Source organism: Crocodylus porosus, unplaced genomic scaffold, assembly GCF_001723895.1.
Source record: "Crocodylus porosus isolate Cpor-Errol unplaced genomic scaffold, CroPor_comp1, whole genome shotgun sequence".
In the NCBI taxonomy this organism is placed as follows: domain Eukaryota; kingdom Metazoa; phylum Chordata; order Crocodylia; family Crocodylidae; genus Crocodylus; species Crocodylus porosus.
The window spans coordinates 18,593,080-18,616,410 of record NW_017728912.1 but is presented as its reverse complement, the minus strand read 5'-3'; the positions used below and the strand labels follow the sequence as shown (position 1 = coordinate 18,616,410).

Below are 23,331 nucleotides of genomic sequence, written 5' to 3'. Positions count from 1 at the left end.
AGGGTACCTGCAGTGCCTGCCACTTCAATGTCTAGTTGGCAGTGGAGCAGCCAGCAGGTGGATTTTAGCCTCATCAAGGCTAGCAGATGACCCTAGGAGGACCCTGGAATTGGCTGAGGGGGCAAAGCAGCCTCCATTTTAACCCAGGCCCGTGGAGAGAGAGAGAGCAGTCTGTGCTGAGCAGGCCAGGAGGAAACATCAGGCTGTGCTGCTCCTGGAACATCTTGGAGGTAAGGGCAGAAGCAGTGGGGATGATTTGGAGGCTCCTGGTCCTGGGCATGACCTAAAACTGCCCCCCACCAGGGATGGGTGGTCTGTTGGGACTGTTCATGGCAGAACAGCCCCCCAGAAGTGCCAGGCCAGTTACCACCCCAGTGAATGGGGAGGAAGGGTGCCTGAAAACCCCAGCCTCTGCCTATGGGTGGGTTACTGACAAGGAAAGAGACCTGGGCCAGGCAAGCCCAGAAGGAGACACTGGAGCCCAGTGTCTTTGGGCCAGCCAGGCACAGCAGCAGCCACCTGAGCCTACAAGGTGAGAGACCCCAGTGTTAGGGGCTGGGCATGGTGGCAGCCACCTGAGCTTACAAGGTGGAAGATCTCAGTGCAGGGGGCCAGGAACAGCAGCAGCCACCTGAACCCCACCGGGTGAAAGAACGCAGTGGCCCAGTGAGGGGCTGGGAGAGTAAAGTGGCCCAGTGAGGGGCGGAGCAAGAGTAGAGGCCCAGTGAGGGGTCGAGTGGGTAGAGTGGCCCAGTTGAGGGTAATAAGAAGAGTGGCCCTAGTTAGGGGCAAAGCCACTGACTTAGGGAAACAGATATATTGGATGGGATAATATGGAAATACCAGATGTGACAGAAATATTGAAATTGATGTTATGGAAATACTGGATATAACATAGCAACAGATGTGAGGCTTGGGACACATGTAAGGCAGGGGTTAGAGCATATACTTAGGCCCTTGTTATAAAGAGGTCAAATAATGGGCAGCCTCCCGCCTTAGAAACAATGTTCATATTATTTTCATCAAGGCGTGGCAGGAAAGTGAGGTAGGGATTTAGACCAGAACAGGTGGCCGTTTGGCACTGAGACCCGGCCCTGAAAGGTGAGCCTGTTGCACATACGTACATATGTGTGTGTGTGTGTGTGTATGTATGAATATATATAATGGTTACATGGAGTCAATTCTTAATTATGTGAACTTGGACTTTTCAACTAAAGGCATGTGCCAACTCATCATTTGTGAGGCAGTAAAACTTAGTGGCATTAACATTTCACTTGGCCTTGCCAAAACTAAGCTTTTTAGTTCCTTCATTGTCATGCTACTCTTGCCCCCACCCATTATCATTCTTTTTAATTTTTTATCTATTACCAACCACGCTGCCTTTGGATGGAATAGTGTCACTGCTGATAAGATGTCATACTACAGGAATTAATCTGCTGAAATTGCTTTAACAATATACAGGGTGGCAGAATACTTTTTTAGATCTAAAACTCCAATAGGATGTTTGAAATGGCTGTTTGTTTAGCTAGTTCCAAGATAATTACCTGAGGTTACTGGAGCTCTTAAAATATTTTAGTTGCAATAAAATAGAATGCAGGCACTGTAGGTAATATGATGTGTACAGCATTTTACTTTGCTATTTAGTTGTGTTACAAAAGACCTAAATGCTAAAACCTCAGTCTTGATTGCTGCCTCCTCTGACAGACTATTGAGACTGGTCCTGATTCTACACCCTTTTTCAAGCAGTAAGGCTGCAGTATCTGCACAGAGACCCACTAGTTTCAGTTGGGCTCCATATAGGCACAGCAGCTATCTAGTTTGCTTTGCACTGTGGCCTTCTTGTATATAGATAAAAGAGAAATTTAGGCTATCACCCTGAAATCGCCTGTGTCACTCACTCGGACGTCTAATTGGATGGAGTTTTCTGACTTTGCCATTGCTTGGGGAGAGGATAGTTTGCTGCGATAAACTCCGGAAGGCCCTTGGGGTTGTCTCCTGCCACATCTTGCTGGAGTAAGATGGTCTGTCCTGCCTTTCCTGGTACCTTCTTTTAATCTTCCCGTCCATCTTCCCATTTGGGGCTCTGCCTCCCCTACCTCCCCCACCTAATGCCAACCAAAGATGTTGTTTCCCAGTCTTCTAGATCCGTTATGGTATAGGTCCTTATATCTTGTTCAGTTGGATTGTATTAGTAGAGTTCAGACACAGTCTCGTCTGAGTTTCCTTAGGCCATATTAGGTCTTGGCTATATGCCTTCCCGACCCTGGGTTACCTTGCTCCCCGGTATATTTCTCTCCATCTCCGGTCTATACTTGCCACAGTTCAGATGTTTGTTTCTCCTCTTCTCCTCAGGTCCTTGCTTGGTCCACTCTTGTCTGGAGATGTCTGGACTCTACAGCACCATTTCAGGTAAGTCTGTCAATTTTCCTGGATTAACTTATTTTCTGAGGCGCCACCACTTCTCTTCAGTGGGGCTCTGTTCTGCTCCAGGTGTCTCTTGGTCCACTGGGGAAACCAGTTTTGGTTCCTCCTGTCTGCCCGCCGCCAGGCTTTTTATCCCGGCTCCAAGGGGCCAGGCAGCGAATCGGCACTGGCACACCACTGTAAAACACACCCATGCCGATCTGGGAGCTGGTCCCTGCTCCTCCCAGACCCACTGTTCTTTTTTTGTTTCTTTTCTTTTGCTGCAGCGTTTTTCCCTGCTGCGGCTCCACTTCCGGTGCGTTCCCACTCAGTGCGGCGCCCTACCGTTTCTGCTCGTTTCCTGCTCCAGGTAAATTTATCCTTGTGGCCTTGTGCCTGCCACACATCCATTTCTACACAGAAGTAAAGTCCCACAAGCAGCTGGAGAAACAATTTTTCTACTTTGAAAGAACTGAAATGGTTGGCATGGCAGTAATTTTATCACATTTCAGTCCCAATTAAATTCTTATATCTAGATTAATGCCCTGTTCATATTTTGCAGTATTTGTCCCCTTGGACATGATGCTTTAATTTCTGGTGAGCCAAACTAAACTACGTCTGAAGAGTTTTACTTTAATGCACAAGAAAGACTTTTAAAGCATCTGGAAAGCCTGTTCATTCAAACAGACACACAGTTGCAGCACATGAAAGGGCAAAAATGTTGGTGTGTACATACGCCCATTATGCCCAATGAGGCCTAGAGCTAGCAAACCCTGTTCAGGGACACAGCTCTTTAAAAACAAGCTTTCAGAAGCCTGCTAGAATTTCAGCATAGTTCCAGGAAGGAACCTATAGAGAGAGTGCATGAAAAATAGTGTAGTTTGAGCCCAGGGTTAAGGCCAATGACTCAGGAGAACTTGGGGTTGTTGCAGAGCTGTCCTGCACAGAAGCAGGTGGTAAGTAGGATGGCTACATTAGAACACAGACAGACTAAAAGTTCTGAGGGGAAAAAAGGATTTGGTTATAGAAGGGCTGAAGGAACTGTATTGATTTTCTGGGGACTTAATGGAAGACTGGGAAGAACCCTATGATAAAGCTCCTGACTGTGAGTTAATTAGAGAACCAAGAGGGGTGCTAAGGCTGGGTAATTGCTGTGACACACTGCAGGGCAGGAAAAGAAATAAGATATCTTCATAAGAACATAGAAGTGGAAAGAACCATTCAGGTAATTGAATCTAGGTCCCTGCAGTTACAAGCAACAAATGCCCAACATTTGTCCTCAAGGACATTTACTCTAGGTTCAGCCACATGCGTTCTCCAGAAAAAACTGGGCTCTTTTGCACAAACCAAAAACTGTGGTATACTCTAGGAAGAGACCTGGCTAGATAAAGTCACCACAAACGCTGTTTACAGTGATCTAGACTGCAGCCTATGATATGCAGCAGTTACGAAGCTAACAAATGATTTCACTTTGCTCTGTTGGGAGAATCCTACTTTCACATGTACCAGCATCATGGATATATGACAACCAAAACCACCTTGTTCGTCATTCACATACTGAAAACATAATGATGTTAAGATCATTTCATGAAAATACACCTTAATGTATCCTTCCCCCTGAATGGTGTCCATGATCTTTCATTACCCAAATGTGTTTACTCTGGTTCATGGATGTGTGTTATGTGGAAACCTTGTTAGGAAAAAGATAGGATCTGGAAGAGGCAGAGAACTAGTGGAAAATGTTTAATATAGTTACAGCACCTAAATGGACAAAACATCTTTTTGTGGTTCTAAAATCTTTCCTACTTGTATTGCCAAGTATAGCAAATTAGCTGTTTCTGTTCCCTGGGCCACTTCTTCACACTATGTGAAAGGAAACATAGCTTCAGTCTTACTTTACTGGAAAAACATTTTTGGGGAGAAGGAAGCCATACATACCCATCACAAAAAACACTTCATGTTATTCAAATTAGCTAAGACTTTTTTATTATTTAAACAATGTCTAGAGGTGCATGTACATTAGCTTTAAGAACAGGCTCAGATGAAATTAAGAACCCCTCTGACCCCACACAAGGATTTATTGTCTTCTGCATCACTATCAAGTTATATTGGTGGGTTGAGGAGGTGTGGGCTTTAATGCATACTTCGCTATCTTCTCTGTTCAGGAAATCTGACAGTTTCAAAGAATTGTGTTTGGAAATGTCAGTTGTTTGTATCACAAAGGTGTCAGAAGCTGAGAGAGACAAGGGGTCACGTCATTTGATTTTTCATATTGTAATCTTTGCTTGTTCATTTTAGTTGTGTCTTCACATTCACACTAGAATAGGGGTGGGCAGTTATTTTGGCTGGAGGGCCATTTAATGAGTTTTGGTGAGCTGTTGATGGCTGCATACACAAAATTAATGGCAAATATATTTTAACAAATTATAGATAAAAACAAATCATATGCTTAAAATCAACATCTACTATCAAATATTTTAATTTTATTTCAAAGAATAATTTTTGTCCTGATTCATGGGGGGAGTTTTTTGAGTAGTGTATATAGAGGTGATTGAATAATAGCTCAAAATAGAGTCTTGCTCTTATACATTGAAAATTAGGTTACAGAAAAACAAAGAAAATCCCTCAGTGGGAAGAGTGAAGCCTCTTATGTGCATTAAACAGAGAATCGAAGTCAGGCATCATCTCTGTTGCACCAATGCAGAGCACTGCTGCAAGGTGGTCATTGCTCATTGAAGATCTTCATTTTGTTTTATTGAATTTCATCACAGAAAATGTCTGCTCTCATATCTTTGTTGATCCAAAAAGCACAAGCATCTTCCAGGCATGAGTCCTGATCTTTGGAAAGTTCTGTTAATTGAGAGAGGCATAAAACCTAGGAAGCAGCACTGATTTGAATTACTCCGCAAGCAGTGTGTAACATTGCAGGTCAATAAACTCAAGTTGGAGGTCACATGGAGCGCTGTCAACATCAAATATGAAAGGTGAGGAGGCCAAAGACAGGTTATTTTCTATCCTTCGAAAATCCTTGAATTGGTGAAAATATTCATCCTGCAAGTTGAGTAATAACAATGTGTTTTTTTTCAGGGTTTGATTGCGGTCATCTGCCGCAGTGTAGGAAAATGTGCAAGCTCTCTATTTCCTATCTGACAGAAGAAAAGGAGTAACTTTGTCATAAATGATGTGACACTGAAATGCAATTCATGATCCAGAAGCCCCTTCCACTGTAATCCTGAATTCATTTTATGTGGCCCATGATATCAATAGCAAATGCAAAATCAGAGAGCCAGTCCACATAGTTCAGCTGTGGGAAATCTGAATCTTTTTCTTTCATGTTCAAAACCAGACTAATCTTGGCTCTCAGTTTCCACACTTTCCCAGATGTTACCCAAACTTAGGCCTCTTAGGTTGGTATGATCAGAACATCCGTGTGTTCAGATTCTGATTCCTCAGAGTTACAAATTACCTGTGGATTACTCCTCTCACTTGAATGTAGTTGACCACTTTCATAACTATCCATGACAGTGCTGAGTTTTAGAACACGTTTACAGAGGACCTCTTGATGAAAAAAGCAAAGTAGAAAAATTATGTTCTGTTCAAGATTTGTTTCTTTGACTTGGTCTTTTCAGCAGTCCAACATGTTTGCCTGTCAGATTTGGGCTTCCATCAGTGGTCACATTCACTAGTTTTTTCCACTCCACTTCTAATTTTGACATGCATTGATTTACTGCCTCCAGTAAATCTTTTCCCATTGTCATATATTTCATTGACTGCACTGATGGCAATTCTTCTTTGAGCTGAAAATTTTGGGTGATATCTTGAATGAAAATCAATAATTGGGCTGTGGCTTTAACATCAGAACTCTTGAGTACCATTGCAAAATATGAGAAATGAGAAGCAGAATATAATGATCTATCCCAAGAAAGAAACTGTCCCTGTGCAGTTGTGTAGATTTGAGATCTAGATAAAATGTGAATAATATGTACCTGGTATCTGAAACTTGTAAGGTCTATACATAAGCCTCCATAAAGGTTTATATTTTCATGAGTCAGAAGACAGCAATTTCATGAGAAGACATTCCTGACTGAGCTGTTTAATTTCCTTCATAAGACAGTCTTTCTTCGTATTCCTGGAAGATCTGTCCCCTCAAGGTGTAAATAGAAATGCTTACACCCCAAAAGGACTAAGGTGCCCAGGGGGAATGCAGATTATGTCTGTGTGGCATAATGAAGTGCCATTTAGACATATCCAGACTAGCTCTGAACAAGATTGTGTGGGTACCAGAAGTATTGTTGTGTTTGTATGATACTCTGCCTGGGATTAATAGCTCTGCTGAGTCAAATGAGTTAGCATCTTGGCATGTCAGTATGTTGTGCTAGGTTGTCCCAAAAGCTTAAGAAAAACTGACTATTCCAAATTTATGATGTTTAATGCTATTTTTTGTTTTCCAGATGACTCAACTGAGCACACATGTAGTTCATAAGATCACTTTCCTCATGCAGTTGTTTTTACAACATCTTCGGAGCATTTCAAAAGCTTGAATAGTTCTCTCTCTTAGGGTTATTCTCATGTTCAGGGGCATAATGTTTTGGCTTTTGCCACTTTCACTCGTCTCGTTGCTCTAAAGGAATGAAGGAACAGCTGGAGAGACCACAAAAATTGTACACAATGTCTGCTCTGGCCACATTATTGTGTTTGCTCAAAAGATCAGACGGTGAAATAAAGGGAGCATATGCACAAACAGAGAGCCCATAAAAATCCTTTCTCATTCTTAAGGCAAACACCCAACTTACTCTGTTTTCAGAAGTGACTATTTAACAATGAGATTAGTCAAGGTGCACATCATTTGCTTACAGACCGCTGTGAGTAGCTGAAAAACGGGTCTGCTTCTCTGAGTGGAGAAAGACATGCCCAAACTGAGTCAATTTATCCAACAGATGACATTTTATACCAGGCTTTGCTTCATCGTGTAATAATACGACAAGTGGTGAGAGATTTTGGATTTCATCAAAGTTTTGTTTACTTCTGCACCCTGTAGCTTGAAAGCATTCAGCGTTCTGTTGTGATTTTGGCACTTAGCTATTGCATATCCTACATATGCATAAAATCCAATAACTGTAACAATTCTAATGTGCCCACCGAGCTTTATTTACCCCGAGAATATGGCTCTGATGTTTCAGCTGGGCCTAAGAGCCCTTAAAGGTATTGAGGTTATTCGTTCCCCGCGTTGCCGATCCTGCTCTCGCCTGCCACATCTTGATGTCCCGCCAATGGGTGGGTTGCCTAGCAGGTCCCTCGCTGCCCGGGTCCGATCCGGCGGATGTACACGGGGCTCCACCACCCCTGTACCCCGGCCTCACACCACCTTTCCTGAGCCGACTCAGCGGAGTCCTGTGGCCCATCAAACCAATACAGCTTCCTCCAGAGCCCTGTCCTTTAAACGCCTAGGGTCGAACTGCCCAGGATTCAGGGTTGGCTCACGGCCCCTTTCCCTGGTCCCCTAAGCCTAGTCTTAACCTGGCTTCTGGAGTTTGGGCGGTGACCCTGCCCCGATCACGACCCCACGTCCGGGTCCTCCGCTCCCTTCCAGGTCGGTCCTTCACCTGGGTCCTGTGCAGTCCCTGCGGCTGCTCCCACTCTCTGACATCCTGGTTGGTCCCCACTCTTTCTTCGCCGGCTGCTGGGGACTGCCGCTGGATCCCTCGCCAAGGAGCTCCTTGCTCCGGCCCTCTAATTCCCTCGGGATGCCTCCGGGAGCCGAGTTCCTCCCACGCTGCCTGCTGTCTCTCCTCTCTGGGGCCATCTGCCCCTTCTGCATTTTTATCTTCACTGGCTGGCGTCTGGTGCTGACGTCACTGGCCGGCCGCAGCTGCGCATAAAGCTGGCTCACAAGCCGTGCGGGTTTCCCGGGAGTGTCGTTCCAGGCTGCAGGTGAGTCACCGGCGTCACCCCGCTCCCTGGGACATCTAAAAACAAACATAAACAAAAAACCCCTCCAAATCATGGCAGAAGTACCATCAACACTGCGTGCAGAAGATCCTCTGAATCCAGTGGGTAGACAGTCATGCCAACATTGGCATCCTCTTGCAAGTAAACTCCAGGAGCATTCAGGTGATGATCATCCATCATCAACTTTGCTGGGCTATCCATGCCATCTGGATGTCTGACTCCAGACTCCAAAAGCAAGTTTTATTTTCTCAGCTCAGTCAAAGCATATGCTCAAGTGGAGGGCAAAGAAAGTGCTTCAAGGATGTCCTTAAGGCCAGCTTGAAAACATACAACGTTGACAACTCATGGGGGACTATCATCCAGGATTGCCCCAAATGGAAGAAGAGTCTGCTGCAAGGATCTCAGTACTTTGAAACCTCACAATGACAACAGGATACAGAAAAGTGGAAGTGGCAGAAACAGCACTTGCAGACCAAACTAAGAAACCAGAGTCGTCCACCCCACATGGAAACATGGCTGAGCTGTAGTAGAACCTGTTAATCCTTGAATGCCTCATCAGCCATCTTTGGGCACAGATAAAAGCAATCATGGAAGATAATCATCCTCAACTGTGTGGGATTGCTGTTGCTGATGATGGTATAAAAAAATAGTGATAGAAAAACACCTACGTAAGTTTGTTACCAAATACCAGTTTTCAGATACCATTCTGATGGGTGTGGTATAAATAACTAGATGAAACTTTTACCCATGAACTGCTGAACACCCATAAATCTCTCTGTGTCCTAAAATCTGTGTGGCCCAGTGATTCCCCCAGCCCATCCCTCTGTTTTACATCAGTGTGCCAACTCATCTGGCCCTGCAAGCTGGATGAGTCATGCGGGGCCAATCCATAGGCCATATCTGGCCCACAGGACTGGATTTTAGCAGGGACTGCATTAATGCTAGAGCTCCCAGAGCTGCGACAGCCACCACTTTTCCCAGCACCAAATTTATGGCCCTGTTGGCCAGATGATATCGCTCCACACTCAAGATCCAGCTCATGGGGCCGGAAATTTGGTGGCTGAATAAAAGGCATCAGCATGAATTGCTCCTAAAGCCATGGCAAATAAAACCACCTCTTGTTACACGACCAAATTTCTAGGCATGGGTGGAGCCCCATTGGTCAGATGACATAGTTCTGCAGCCTGGAGCTAGCCTAGAGACCAGATCTTGGGTCAGCCTCTTTTTTGTTACACAGATCTCTTGGACCTAATTATTTTCCACACTTACCATCGTTTTAAATTGGTTTGAGGAAAGAGTGAAGGGAGGAGTGTGAAGATTTATAAGCTCGAGGGTTTTTGAGAAGCATGACACTGCCATGATATCACCAAAAAACTTTTGTGAGTCATGTGGTCAGTGACTTCTTCATTAGCATATGAATTTTTTGCTTGCTGTTTGGGAATACCAATAAGAAAACTAGAAGTTATAGTCTATTGTAAAATAATGTGCATATGTGACCTTGGTACAGTTTTTATTGTTAAGGATGACCTTTGTATATGAAGGGGAGAGAGAGAGGACTGTGGAATGACAAAGCTTATTTTTTAAGGTTTGGTATGATGTAGGCACACTAAATTAGAAACTGGCATTCCACCACCCAGCACACACATTCACATGTGTGCCATACCTTTAGGGCAAATCGGCAAAGGCTACCAGTTGCTTCAACACTATCTGGATTATGCGAGCAGCAGACTGGGAGGAGCTATGGAAAATTCTGCTCCAAAAGCACTTCCATTTACCTTTAATCCATGTGTTATAAGTTCCTTTTTTGTAGTGACAAATTATGCAAAATGGCTGATATGTGCAACAACTGGTTATTAAAAGTTTGTGGTAAAGTACTAAAAGGGAGGAAAGGTGTAGGAATGCAAATGCTCAGAGAGCCCAGGGAAATTCCTCTAAGAGTGATAGATGTCTTCAGACTTAATGAACAAGTACCTGTCCAAATGTAGATTCTAAGGCTAGCGACAGACATTCAAAAAGCCTGAGCCTGAATTGATTCAAACTTTGCAGGTTAGTCTAACCTGGCTAGGCTGAACTGGTTTCCAAGCATACAGACAATCCCTCTGGTCTGAGAAAATTCAGGCACAACCCGGGGGACACTAGAGCAGCCCTCCCTTCCCTTGAATAGTACTGAGCTGAGGGGGGTGTGGCTAGGTCACAGCAGTAGGCTCTGATTAGGGATGGGTGTAAGCCCTCAACCTGCCTGCAGTCCCAGGCTTTTCCCAGCTTACTGCTCAAGGGATGGGAGTGTTGCCAGCCCCCAGCTAACACTGAGGCAAAGTGGTGTGTGCAGTGCATGCATCTGTTGCTGATACAGAGCTTTTCAATCTTCCTCCCTGCTTCTGTATACTCTCTGCAGCAAACTGACAGGCAAATAAGCCAGGGGTGGCGGGGGCTGATAACCATGTCACCCCTATCTCAGTGTTATCACCCCAAATAGAGGGTCATTACCATCTACCTGTTGATTCTGCCTGTTGATTCAGCATGGGCCCAGCATGTGGTCTGCTAGCTAATACATCGATACCTTCTCTGCAAGGCAGATGGGTGGGGGGAATTCCTGCTTAGGGAGTGGTGAGTGGGAGGAGGGAAGCAAGCAGCTCTTAAACAGCTTTTCCAAGCAAAGACATTAAGCTACCTGTTGAATAGCTCCAAAAAGCCTGTCTGCCTCTGTCATCCCCCACAACATAGACTGTAGCCAGCATGTCGTCTCCTAGCTAATGCTGAGGTGTCAGTGAGGGATGGGGGAATGCCTGCTTAGCACAGAGTGGGGAGAGGAAGGGGGGAGCTGAAGCCAGACAGATGCCTGCAGAGACTGCTGAGCTCCAGCAGGGTACCAGAGGGGAAGGGCCAGCCCTGCTATGGAGTAGAGAGCCTCTTCCAGCCAGAGAGCATGCCGGGATCCTGGGAGACTCTGATTTGTCATAAACCAGCAAGGAGTCTGGGACAGACATTGCATAAACCAGTTTGAGCCAAATCAGTTAAGTCTGATACTATATTCAACCAGGTTTATCTTAAACTGGTTTCAGCCATTTTCAAAGTGGTTTATGTACACTGAACATCTGTTCTGTTACACATTTAAACCAATTTCTGAGCACTTAAACCAGTTTGTGTAATGTGTGTCCCTAGCCTAAGTGGGGTAGCACAGAGTTAATTTGCCAGGTCACATACGTCAATTATGAAATAGCAAGGAAAAATATGTCAACATTTGTTCAAGAAATAAAATGCAAAGGAGGACCTGTGGAGACAATGATGAAAAAAATGAGAATGGCAAATGGGGTTATATGGAATAACTGGGTTTCAAGAAAAATTATGATGCCAAAATGTAGACATGGAAAAACAAAGAAAAAATGTATCCTATCTAGGAAGCAAGCAATGACCTAGAGCAACCTTTTTCCCCCAGTAGGCAAGATGGGCAGCACCTGGTCTGACCGAGGGCCCAATTGTGGTTCTGGTCCAGTGCCATGGTCAAGCACAGCAGGCACCATCCAGCCACATGGAATGGGGCAAAAGGCAGCTGAGCCCAAGCATGACATCATGGAGGGGGTGGAGGAAGGAGCAGAGGACCAAGACCTAGCTGGGTGAATGAGGCTTGACCTAGCCTTGCAGGAGGGAAGGGGGTGTGATCCAGCCATAACCTGGTTTCTCAGGGGAAAAGAGGGCATGGCCCAGGTCATGGGAGAGATGGGGCGTGGTTCAGTCTCAACTCAACTCCATGAGAGAAAAGGGGTTCTGGCCTGGCTCCGTGGAGGAAAGGGGGCATGGTCTGCCTCCAGCTTGGCCCCATGGATAAAGAGGGTATGGTCTGGCTCGGATAGGGTGTACAGAGCTTGGGTTTTGGGAATTCGGCAGGGGGGAGGGTGGCCATATTAATGACCACTGATCCCTCTCCACCAAATTTCCTGACCCCTGGGGAGCCCTGTAGGCAGGAGGTCAAGCATCCCTGATCTAGAGGATGAGCCTTTGCAGACTTTGACATAAATGCAACGCAAAATGGAAAAAAAAAGTTGTTTATGTTGCTTGGACTAGTACTAGTGGCAAAGACAAACCAGCAGCACAGAAACGTACAGGAAAATGAAAACCAGAGAGACTGTGGAGCATCAGGGAACAAAGACTTTGCAGTAAGCAAAGCAAAATTGTAGTCAAGTAAAGCCAAAAGAAAATTATACAGTGGCACGATCACAATACTTATTGGACAATGAAAATCACTAGCAGGATACTGAGGAACAGTACACAAGCTGAAATTTCAGGTAGTAGTAACAGCACTGCAATCACTAAACCTGGGGCAAATTAGTCATACAGTAGACGTACAAGAAAAATTAAAAACATATCTAGGGCAGACAGTATACTGTGGCATTCCTGCTAAAAGGAAACCAAAGATTGTGATGTATTTCTGTCATGTTACTTATGGCAATAAAGGAAACTATTCATTCAGTAGTGCATCTGTTTCACAGAGAACCTGTTGATTAAAAGGAAAATGTAATGTCAACAATAAAATAGATATAAGAAGGTGGCATTTTTAAACTTTCAAAGTTGAATAAGCTCCAGGATGGCTACTGAAAAGGCAGGCATGCTGCATATTTTCATAGATCCACACAAGCGCTACAATTTGCAATACATAACAAATACATTAACTTAGTGCAGAGATTTGTAAACTGAAAACTTTTCTTTCAAGCCTCTCCTATATGTGTCCCTCAAGGTGACTACTGGACAAAGATGCAATATGGAAATGGTTTCTTCAGTATGATGCAGTCATGGAGCCCTGGCATGTGTCCAAGGGCTCCAGGTTCAGTGTTAGCAAGGTATTGAAAGTGAGGTGCATAATAATATAGTTCTCTACTTTCAAGTCACTTGCTGATCCCATTAGCCTGTTCATTTTCCCTACCTTTATACCAGTTTTGGCACTTGTGTAGAGAGTGTTTTCTGTTTGGCAGTCTGAGGTTCATAATCTTCCCAGCAAATATATTCTGTGCAGTATGTTGCTTAGGTGCCAATGTACCTTGCCTTCTGCCTGACTTCAGTCTAATGTAGCTAACTACTTATCTCTGCTTAGTTGCTGGCCAGGAAGTTATTCACATCTGCTGCTACAAAGTGGTCAGCATGCTGGTGAAGTGGTGAAATCATGACAAGGTTAACAGGGAGTAAGTACCCTAAGAATGAATAGTCATGTGTTGCGTTTTGACAGAATGAAGAATTACAGCTTCTGTAATTAGCAGGGAATTTTTGTCTTATCATGTGCCAAGTGTGGTTGTTTTCCCATTGCTTTGAGTCCCTTGTTCAGAAAGGAAATGGGGTAGGGAAAACAGAATGAGAATGAGATGATATCTCCCTTGCACTGCTAAATGCTTGATCCTATACAAGGTGCCAGATTTATGTCCACCACTGGTAAGGTAGGGTTAGATTTGCAGTAGCATCATGGATACGTTCTGCCTAAGGTCAGCCTAGGAACACCCTAGAAAAAACAGGGATAAAACAAATAACCACAGAGAGGCACAGAAATTATTTTCAAATGAAAACAATGCTGTAGGTACAGGTCTGTGAGCTTGAGGACTGTTCAGTAGGGATGTGCAAAATGGGCTGTATTTGATTTGGATTCAGCCTGAATCAGGGACAGTGATTTGCTTTGTTGATTTAGATCACTGTCCCTGATTTGATTCAGCCAAATCTGAATCTGAAGATTTGATGCTGATTCAGAAAATCAGTGATTTGGCCATAAACACAGTTTTAAACGTTTTTCCACATACCTTAAGATACCAGGCTCGGCCTCTGAACCCTGCGATGGTGGGGTGTATGAAGCATCCCACAGGAGCGCGGCAGGGCCCCCCACATGCTTGGCATCGAACCCAGAAGTGGACCAGAAGTACACCCCACCATTGCAGCATTCACAAGCTGCTGGGTCCAACTCCCGTGCCCCTCTGGCTCGGTGATCACCTGTGGGGGGACCCTGGGTGCCCTCCCAGACCCAGGATGCACTAGTCAGTGAGCCAGGGGACCTGGAAGTGGACCGGAAGTGCTGCTGAGCACACTGGGGACCCCCCCATGCTCCTGTGGGACACTCCATCCATCCCACTATCTCAGCATTCACGAGCTGCCTGGTACCTAGAAGTATGTAGAAAAAACATTTAAAGCTGTGTCTGTCTGAATCATTGAAACTTTCTGTATCTCTCCAAAAAGATTTGGAGGGTTCTGATTCAATTTGGAGAGGTTTAAAGGGTCTCCTGATTCGATTTGGATTTGGAGATTCAGCCATTGAATCCAGACGAATTTCAGCTGAATCAAATCAGTGACCGAAGCTTCTCAAAGCCCTATGGTACAGGTGTTGAACATATAGACCAGTACTGTGTGCTTATGTCCTTGCTTTTTATTTCTTAGAACTCAAACATCACAGCTACAGCAAATGTGCTTATTACGCCTTTATTATGGATTTTTAAAAGGTATCGAGCCTTTGGCAGCTCCCAGAGACATCCTCCCTAAGGAAGAAATACTACACTGATTTGTCTTGGATGTGTCTTTTAAAGGGATACAGCTTGTGTTTCCCCAGTCCACTTGGTGCCTGAGAGCCAGAGTTAATGGGGGTTTGAGCCATGGCCTATCTACTATCATTTTTTGGTGTTGGACATCACAGAACCTTGTTCTCAGACCATCGTATTCTCTCTCCTTCTGCCTTCTTGCCTATATATAAGGATGACCACATTCTGGCTGTGGAGCTTCAAACCTAAGAACAGAATATTGTCAATTCTAAGAAGAGCTTCCTGAATACAAAATGACTAGAAAAAATGCATGAAACCTTTTTTTTAAAGCTTCACACAGTTACCAAAATAGTTTTATACATTCTATATGTTTTATTTAAAATCTGGAGTTTGGATTGCAGTTGAACCTGCAGTTTTATTAAATGATAGGAAATTTTTTTTTATAGGGCTCAAAGTTCCTGAGCCTTTGGTCTCTTCTCATTAGTGGTACAAAATATGATACGCCTTTTGTGCACCACACATGTTTCATAGAATCAGAAAGCTCTGGGAAGGCAACCTCAAGAGACTTGCTCTTTTTTTGTTTTGTTTTGTTTTAGGATTTTCACTCCATATGTCATGAAATTATTATAACTGCTTCATTAAACTGTTGAATGTTATGGTAGTGGATTCACATATTTAAATTAGTTATTTTTGTTCATATATATATGAAACCTGAGGACTGAAAGAACCAGCTTACCAGCTGTATTTCCATTTGGTTGAATGGTGTTTGATATAAACAAAATGCTTTTGCTTGGGTGTTTGGCAGCCTCAGTCCAACCTGTCACGGAAATAGTTATGACTGTTTCTCAGTCCTCAAATAAGAGTGCTGAAAACTTACAGCCTCTCTGGGAATTTCAACTTCTTTCCATGAAACAGTAACAAAAACCGTTTTATGTTAAGCTTAATTGCTGACAATTTAGAGTGTTAAGACTTCTTTCCTGGCAGATGTTAAAAAAAAAATTGCTATTAAACATAAATAGTTATTCCCTTTGGCCATAGCTACAGATTTTATATGACTTAAATATGATAAAAATATTATACTTGATCATCTGTGGTAGAAGTTTTAACTATAGTCAATGTTCTCAGTTGGCTAAAAAAATAACATTAAAAAAAAAAAAATCAAATGAACCAGACATCTTAAACTCCTTTAATTTACATATAAAGGATACTGGCCAAATCTGCCTCTCTGTCTTTTGTCTTACAGTACATTGTTTATCCCATAATTTGCTTTCTTGCTCTGTGGCAAGGGTGGTAAATAATGGAGGTTGAGTTCAATTAAAAACGTATAGTATGAGATCATAAAGGATGAATAGTTGCACCACCTGGGCAATCAAAATTAGTTTTTGTATTTATTTTTGAATATGGGATAAAAACTTTTGTATTCCTGGGCATATTCATATGAACTGGTGTCTTGTGGATATCTTTGTAAAGACAATATTATTACACAATAGATTCATAACAGTTTGACTGGTGTTTAAAGGCATTTTATGATAGACACTGGAAACTTCCTATTTATGAAACTGCTACTTCAGTACAGGGAATGGAAACCATGTGACTGAAGTAGCCAATCATACAACATGAATAACAAATAGCAGTTGTTTTGTGAACAATCTACAGGCAGTGGTTTATTTATTTTTTTAACTTACTATTCATCTAACAAGTGAAAGCTATTTGTTTCTCATGGGAATAATTTGCCTGCTGGTACTTCAAAGATAGTGTCTATAACAGACACTTCCATGGGTCTTCCATCCGACTCAGTGAAATTTTTGACACTGCCTTCAACAGGGTATTAGAGGACCTTTAAACAACAGGAAACTTTTGACTGGTTATATGATATGATTTTTTAAAAACATGTTTTGGTTGAAATTAGAGCCCAGCGGTACTTGTACCTGGAAGCAGCACCCAGATGAAGTAGTCAGAAGGGTTAGTGGGCTATTTTGAACCCCGAGCTGTGTTTTTTACTTGCAGTTTTACTGTTTTTTGGACTGGTACCAGATCATAACCTATGGGTTTAAATAAATTCACTATTATTTTAAAGACCAGTTCTTTCAACAAAAAATGAGTACAGTGTCATTCCAGGCCCTAGCATCGATGCATTTGGAACATTAAGTAGCTGCAGTTCTCGGTTATCAGAATTCTTGCTGCCTGCCTCCATTTTTTCCTTTTCACTAGAGTAGGTATATGTATACATATGCTCATGCACATGTGTACACACATTGATTAGATTATTGAAAATGTATCTGTTCTGTTGTCACAAAGTAGCAAAGCTGACTGCTGGTTTGTAATTTGGGCTCCTAAGCACTGTGGCATACAAGTAATAAATAATTGTATTATAGTTGCATAACTTCTCCCCATGTGCTAACACTGGATTTAGTTGCTAGAATTGTTTGCACTCAGATTTTGTTACGAAGCCTCATCAATCCTTGGTGTTTCTTTCTGAATTGGGCATCTGATACACCTTTAAACATGTGCTTAATGATCTGTGGTAAAATATCATGCTACTTCTGGAAGCATTTTAATGATGTGTCCCTTGATATCTATTGATAATTGCTTCAAATGACATATTTCATTTCTTTAACTTAAACCAAAAACAAAGCCAAAAAATGTTACATGATAAGTTTCCTGTTTCTTTATTATGGTAGATGAGCTTGTGTTCGTAGCATGTTCCCACAGCAAGCAAAATAATGACAAAGTGATGGTTTTAATATTAGAACAAGTTTTAAGAAATACTTTTAAAAATAACAATTTTAATTGGTTCTGTTTGCCTCAAGGATTGACATGCATTGTCCAATGGTATATTTACCTTAACCTCAGGGTCAAGGGCTCGGTCCTTGGGCCCGCGCTGTTCAACATCTTCATCAGTGACTTGGACGAGGGGGTAAATAGCACCCTGTTCAAATTTGCTGATGACACTAAGCTGTGGGGGGATGTGGGCACGCTAGAAGGGAGAAATAGGCTGCAATCAGACCTAGACAGGTTACAGGGGTGGGCGGATGAGAATCAGATGGGATTCAACACCAACAAGTGCAAGGTGATGCACCTGGGGAGGAACAATCAGCACCATACCTATAGGCTGGGGAACTGCCTTCTTGTCAGTGCAGAGGCAGAAAAGGATCTTGGAGTCGTCATTGATGCCAAGATGAACATGGGCCGAGTGTGGGGATGCAGTCAGGAAGGCCAACCGTACTTTGTCATGCATTCACAGATGCTTCTCAAGCAGGTCCAAGGAGGTGATTCTCCCCCTCTATGTGCACTGGTCAGGCCGCAGCTGGAGTACTGCGTCTAGTTCTGGGCGCCCCACTGCAAGAGGGCCCTCCTCTGGACAACATGGAGAGGGTCCAGGGAAGGGCCACTCACATGATCGGGGGCAGCAAGGAAGGCCTTATGAGGAGAGGCTACGGGACGTGAACCTGTTCAGCCTCCACAAGAGGAGGCTGAGGGGGGATCTAGTGGCCTGTTACAAACTAGTCAGAGGGGACCAGCAGGCACTGGGGAAGTTCCCGTTCCCCTGAGCACTACCAGGAGTGACCAGGAATGACGGTCACAAGCTGGCAGAGGGTACATTTAGGGTAGATATCAGGAGGCGCTACTTCACGGTCAGGGTGGGTAGGATCTGGAACCAACTTTCAAGCTCCTACCCTGGGGGTCTTTAAGAGGAGGCTAGATGATCACCTTGCTGGGGTTGTTTGACCCCAGTACTCTTTCCTGCCATGGCAGGGGGTCGGACTCAATGATCTGCTCAGGTCCCTTCAGACCCTAGAAACTATGAAACTATGAAGTCAGAACTACTTGGGCTACTCATGGAGATGGGAAAGGGAAAGATCTCATTAATGTAATGTCATTGAGTTTTAAAATACATATGTACAGGGAGAATGCACAACAGGATGTGACCAGAGATTAATTCATTTTGTACTTACTGTGTTCTGTAATGAAGGCAATATAAAACTTGCAGGGTTTGCATCAGTCACTAAATCAAAGTAACTTCAGTGTAGGAGATCTGCAGCCATTCTTTGGCCGTGAGAGCCGACGTACATAATAGTCACAAGTACAGCTCTTCTCAGTGTCTGCCTTATTCAGTGCATGACAGCCCAGATGCAGACTTTGCTCCGTCATGGTCTAAGGCAGGAATTATATCCTCCTTTAACTCTGGGCGTGAACAAAAGTAACTTCTGAAATGTTTCCAAGTGAAGCAGGCTTGGAAACATTTCAAAGACATACTGTTTTAGCCATGGGACATCTGGAATGCCCCTGTGGTGTATCCAGGCTCTAAGATTTTAAAATTGGTCTACAGTACTCTTCAGTCAGGGGATGCTAGAGGAGCAGTAACATACACCTCCACTCCTCCCTCCCTACACAGTGAAGGGGAAGTGGAGAGGTGGAGGGTGAGGGGGGGATGCCTATTACTAGGATCCCAAGTCTCCAACCCCAACCTCACCCTGAACCTCCCCACTCCGCCGCTCAGTAGAGGCAAAGAAAGTGGTGGCTAAGCCCTAGGATTTGGGAGGGGGTGGCCAGGAAGGGGGGAGAAGAGGGGAATAAACTCCAGCTGCAGCTCAGAATAGTGAAGAAACAGAAATTCAGAAAGGGACCCTGTGCACAACTAATCAAAAGTGAAATGCTTCAAAAGAGGTAGTTTTGCAAACATTTTGGAATGTTTCAAAGGGCATGTACATTTGTACAGTTGACTTGTTGAAATCCTTCAGAGGAATTCAAAACATTTCAGTTGTTACTCTTTTGTCCCTATAGGAACTGTTCAGTATTAAGTCCTGTTGCTCAGGATTAATGAAATTTAGAAAAAGTGGTCTGTAATAAACGGTGGGTTGATAGGATAGCTGGTCCATATGACAAGCTACTAGTTAAGGCAGTGGGAGCTTTGAACAGAGCTAATGTAGAGCTGCATCTGCTATTTTATGTTGCGCTTACTGTAAGATGCTCATGGAGTGGAGAAGCTGAACTGTATTAGGTTTTGATAACAGTTGAATCATCTTTTAGCAACTTCAGTGGAATAAATCAATTAGTGACAGATGATGCAGAAAAGGCTTTTTTACCTAAGTTTTCACAGGCAAGGTCAGCTTCCAGACTACTGCACCTGGCAGCACAGTTTGGGGAGGAGGTGAGCAGCCAACAGTGGTGAAAGAACAGGTTAGGGACTTTTTTAGAAAAGCTGAATGTGTACAAGTCCAGGGGACCAGACGCAATGCACCTGAAGATGTTGAGAGAGTTGGTGGATGTGATTGCAGAACTGCTGGCAATGAAAACTTGTGGTCAGGAGAGGTCCCAGATGGTTGGGAAAGGGCAAATATATAGTGTCCATCTTTAAGAAAGGGAAGACGGAGGATTTTGGGAACTATAAACTGGTCATCCTCACCTCAGTCCCTGGGAAAATCGTGGATCAGTATCCAAGGGATACATTTCTAAGAACCTGGAGAAGAAGGTGATTAGGAACAGTCAACATTGATTCACCAGGGGCAAGTAATGCCTGACCAACCTGACTGCCTTCTCTGACTGACTCTGTAGATGTGGGAAGAGAAGTGGAAACGATATACCTTGACTTTAGCAAGGCTTTTGATACCATCTCCCCCAACATTCTTGCAAGCAAGCTGAGGAGGTATGGGTTGGATGAATGGACTGTAAGGTGGATTAAAAATTGGCTGTATTGTTGGTCTCAACAGGTAGTAGTAAATGGGTCTATGTCTAGTTGGCAGTTGGTATCAAGTGGAGTACCTGAGAGGTTGGTCCTGGGACTGGTATTGTTTAATCAATATCATCATCAAGGACCTGTAACATGGGATGGAGTACACCTTCAGCAAGTTTGCAAATGATACCAAGTTGTGGGGAGTGATAGATATGCTGGAGGATAGGGCTAGGATTCAGAGAGACATAGACAAATTGGAGCATGGGACCAAAAGAAATCTCATGGAGAATCTCAATAAGGAGTCCTACGCTTAGGATGGAACAATCCCTTGAAGTGGTACAGCCTGGGGACTGAGTGGCTAAGTAGCAGCTCTGCAGAAAAGAACCTGGGGGTTACAATGGATAATAAGCTGAATATGAGCCAACAGTGTGCTCTTGTTGCCAGAAAGGCTAACAGCGTAGTGTTCAGCACTGGTGATGCCACATCTGGAGTACTGTGTCCAGTTTTGGGGCCCTCACTACAGAAAGGATGTGGAACTACACTTATATAGTTTGGAGGCTTTTAAGACTTGGCTAGCTAAAACCTTGGCTGGGATGATATAGTTTGGGATAGTCCTACTTTGAGTACAGGGTTGGATTAGATGACCTCCTGAGGTCTCTTCCAGCTCTAATTTTGTATGATTTAGAAATAGGCATGCTTTTTTTCACCCTCAACAAAATAACTCTCATAAATCTAAAGCCCTATGGTATAATAATTATTTTGTATGCTTATTAAGAGACAGAAAAATAAATATGAAAGATTTTCCTGTCATTTAATGAAACATTTGTTGACAGAATCTAATTTTTTGTACTATCACTGTTTAAGTAATTGGAACTCTTTTTCAGTTCTGCTTTAATTTATTAAACTGAAATGTACTGAATAATATAATACTGAGAAATATTAGAAAAAAGCTTTTAAAGCATATCGTTTTTTTAAACTGTAACAACTTATTAGTGCTGAGTATGTCCTTAATGAGGACTTATCTTGGCATTGAGCTAAATGAGTTGCAGCTTTTCTACTGTGGACACTTTTCCACACGGTGGCTACGTCTACACAAGATGCTTACTCTCCAGTAACTTGTTATTACAGCATAATATAGTCACCAGGCACAAACCATGATGCAACGCTACTGTGCAGTAGTATTGAGCTACTGCACAGTAAGCTTCATTAGGCAACTGTTGCAGGACAGTACTGTACAGTAACACCAGTTACTGCACAGTCGTTTAGTACTTGGTTATGCAAGTACTAAATGACTGCACGGTAACAACTGCACAGTGCCACAGGACAACAGAGCAGCAAATTTTTGTTTTTTTGTGTTGACTTGTTCAGTACCAACAAAAATATGTGGTAATGGAGGTGGGCACTGCGTACTGTTGTGCTTTGCACCCCTCACTAAAGGATAGCTCTAGCTACCATGTTGTCCTTTGAAGCCTAGTCCTATGTCCATGAACATAGTAACACCATATCAAATTCCACATGCAGAGAGATATTGTGCTAAGGCACAGCCTTATTCCACTGATTCAGAGCTGAATAGGAGGATAGTGCTCAGAGTTGTTCTCATGTGGGCCTCTTGGTAGCATGGTCTTTCAAATGTAGGCCCCTCCTCACTTAGGCTGGGTACAAACATTACATTTTTACTGGTATATGTGACTGGAAACCAGTCTATACTCATAACAGAATGAAACATAAAGCTAGTCCATACCCATAATAGAACAGAAGTTTGGCGCACACAGACTGGTTTAAAAATGATGCAACCCCACCCCCTGCCCCCTCCGAAGGGTGAATGTGTGTTCTGTTCACTGCTGATCTAAACTGTATTGCTTACAAATAACTGTGGTACATATGTCACTTCTGCCTTGGGCTTTTTGACTGTCTGTACCTAGCCATTAACTTCAAGGGACAGACAGCAAATTGCCTAGGGGAAAAAAATGTAGTAAACATCCTAAGTGGATGCTCTGGAGGTTTGGCTTCCATTGCAAAAATCTTTGATGATAGCTCACCTCATTCCAGAACATAGGCAGTTAGTGTAATGCTCTTTGAGCCCATTCTGACTTTTCTTCTTTCTCCTCTCTGCATCTTAGAAAATTATGTATGTATGTGTGCATGAAAGAGAGAAAGATGCTTTTCTATTGCTTTGCTTTACTTTGTGAAGGATTAACAAGTTAGAGGGATAAATGGATGCTAGTTCACTAGAATGTTGGTATATTTCTGCATTATCATCATTATTAAATACAAATAATAAAAGTATTTCTTCACAAATTTATTTCTTTGTGAATAGCTATGCCACCAAAATTTCCTGGAGAAATAAAACTGTTCAGGTGTGAAATAGCCTTGAATTAAATTATGGAACTGTTTGCATGAAATTTCATTGAAATTGCTTTGAACTTTCATACAGTTGTAACATATACAACACAGCTTACGAGTAGCATTTATTGGTGTATTCTCTTTATAATGACTTCCATAGGTGACATCTCTATTTTATAAAGTGTATTTGTACACTGTACATATACATTTTCAATAATTAATTGCGTAAAGAAGATGTAGCAGATCTAAAAACAAGCTTTCAATTCTAAACTAAAATATTTAAATGACCCAACCTTTCCCACATCTTGCAGAACCAGAGGGCAGAATCTTGGGGAGTAACATCTAAAAACATGACCACCCAGTTTAAAACTTGGAAGATGGCATTGCCGATCCAAGCAAAGTGTGAGTACTTACGGTTTTACCTGATCATTGTAGATGGGAAAGTACAAGTTAATGGAG

General features: G+C 43.1%; 1 long non-coding RNA gene across 1 annotated transcript; it reads left to right on the top strand.

Annotated features, from left to right (window-relative positions):
• Positions 1 to 724: 724 nt before the first annotated feature.
• Positions 725 to 23,258, top strand: LOC109309378. The gene is made up of 3 exons (XR_002100893.1): positions 725 to 1,120; positions 2,353 to 2,409; positions 23,184 to 23,258. It is a non-coding gene; the product is annotated as an uncharacterized LOC109309378 (long non-coding RNA).
• Positions 23,259 to 23,331: the final 73 nt, after the last annotated feature.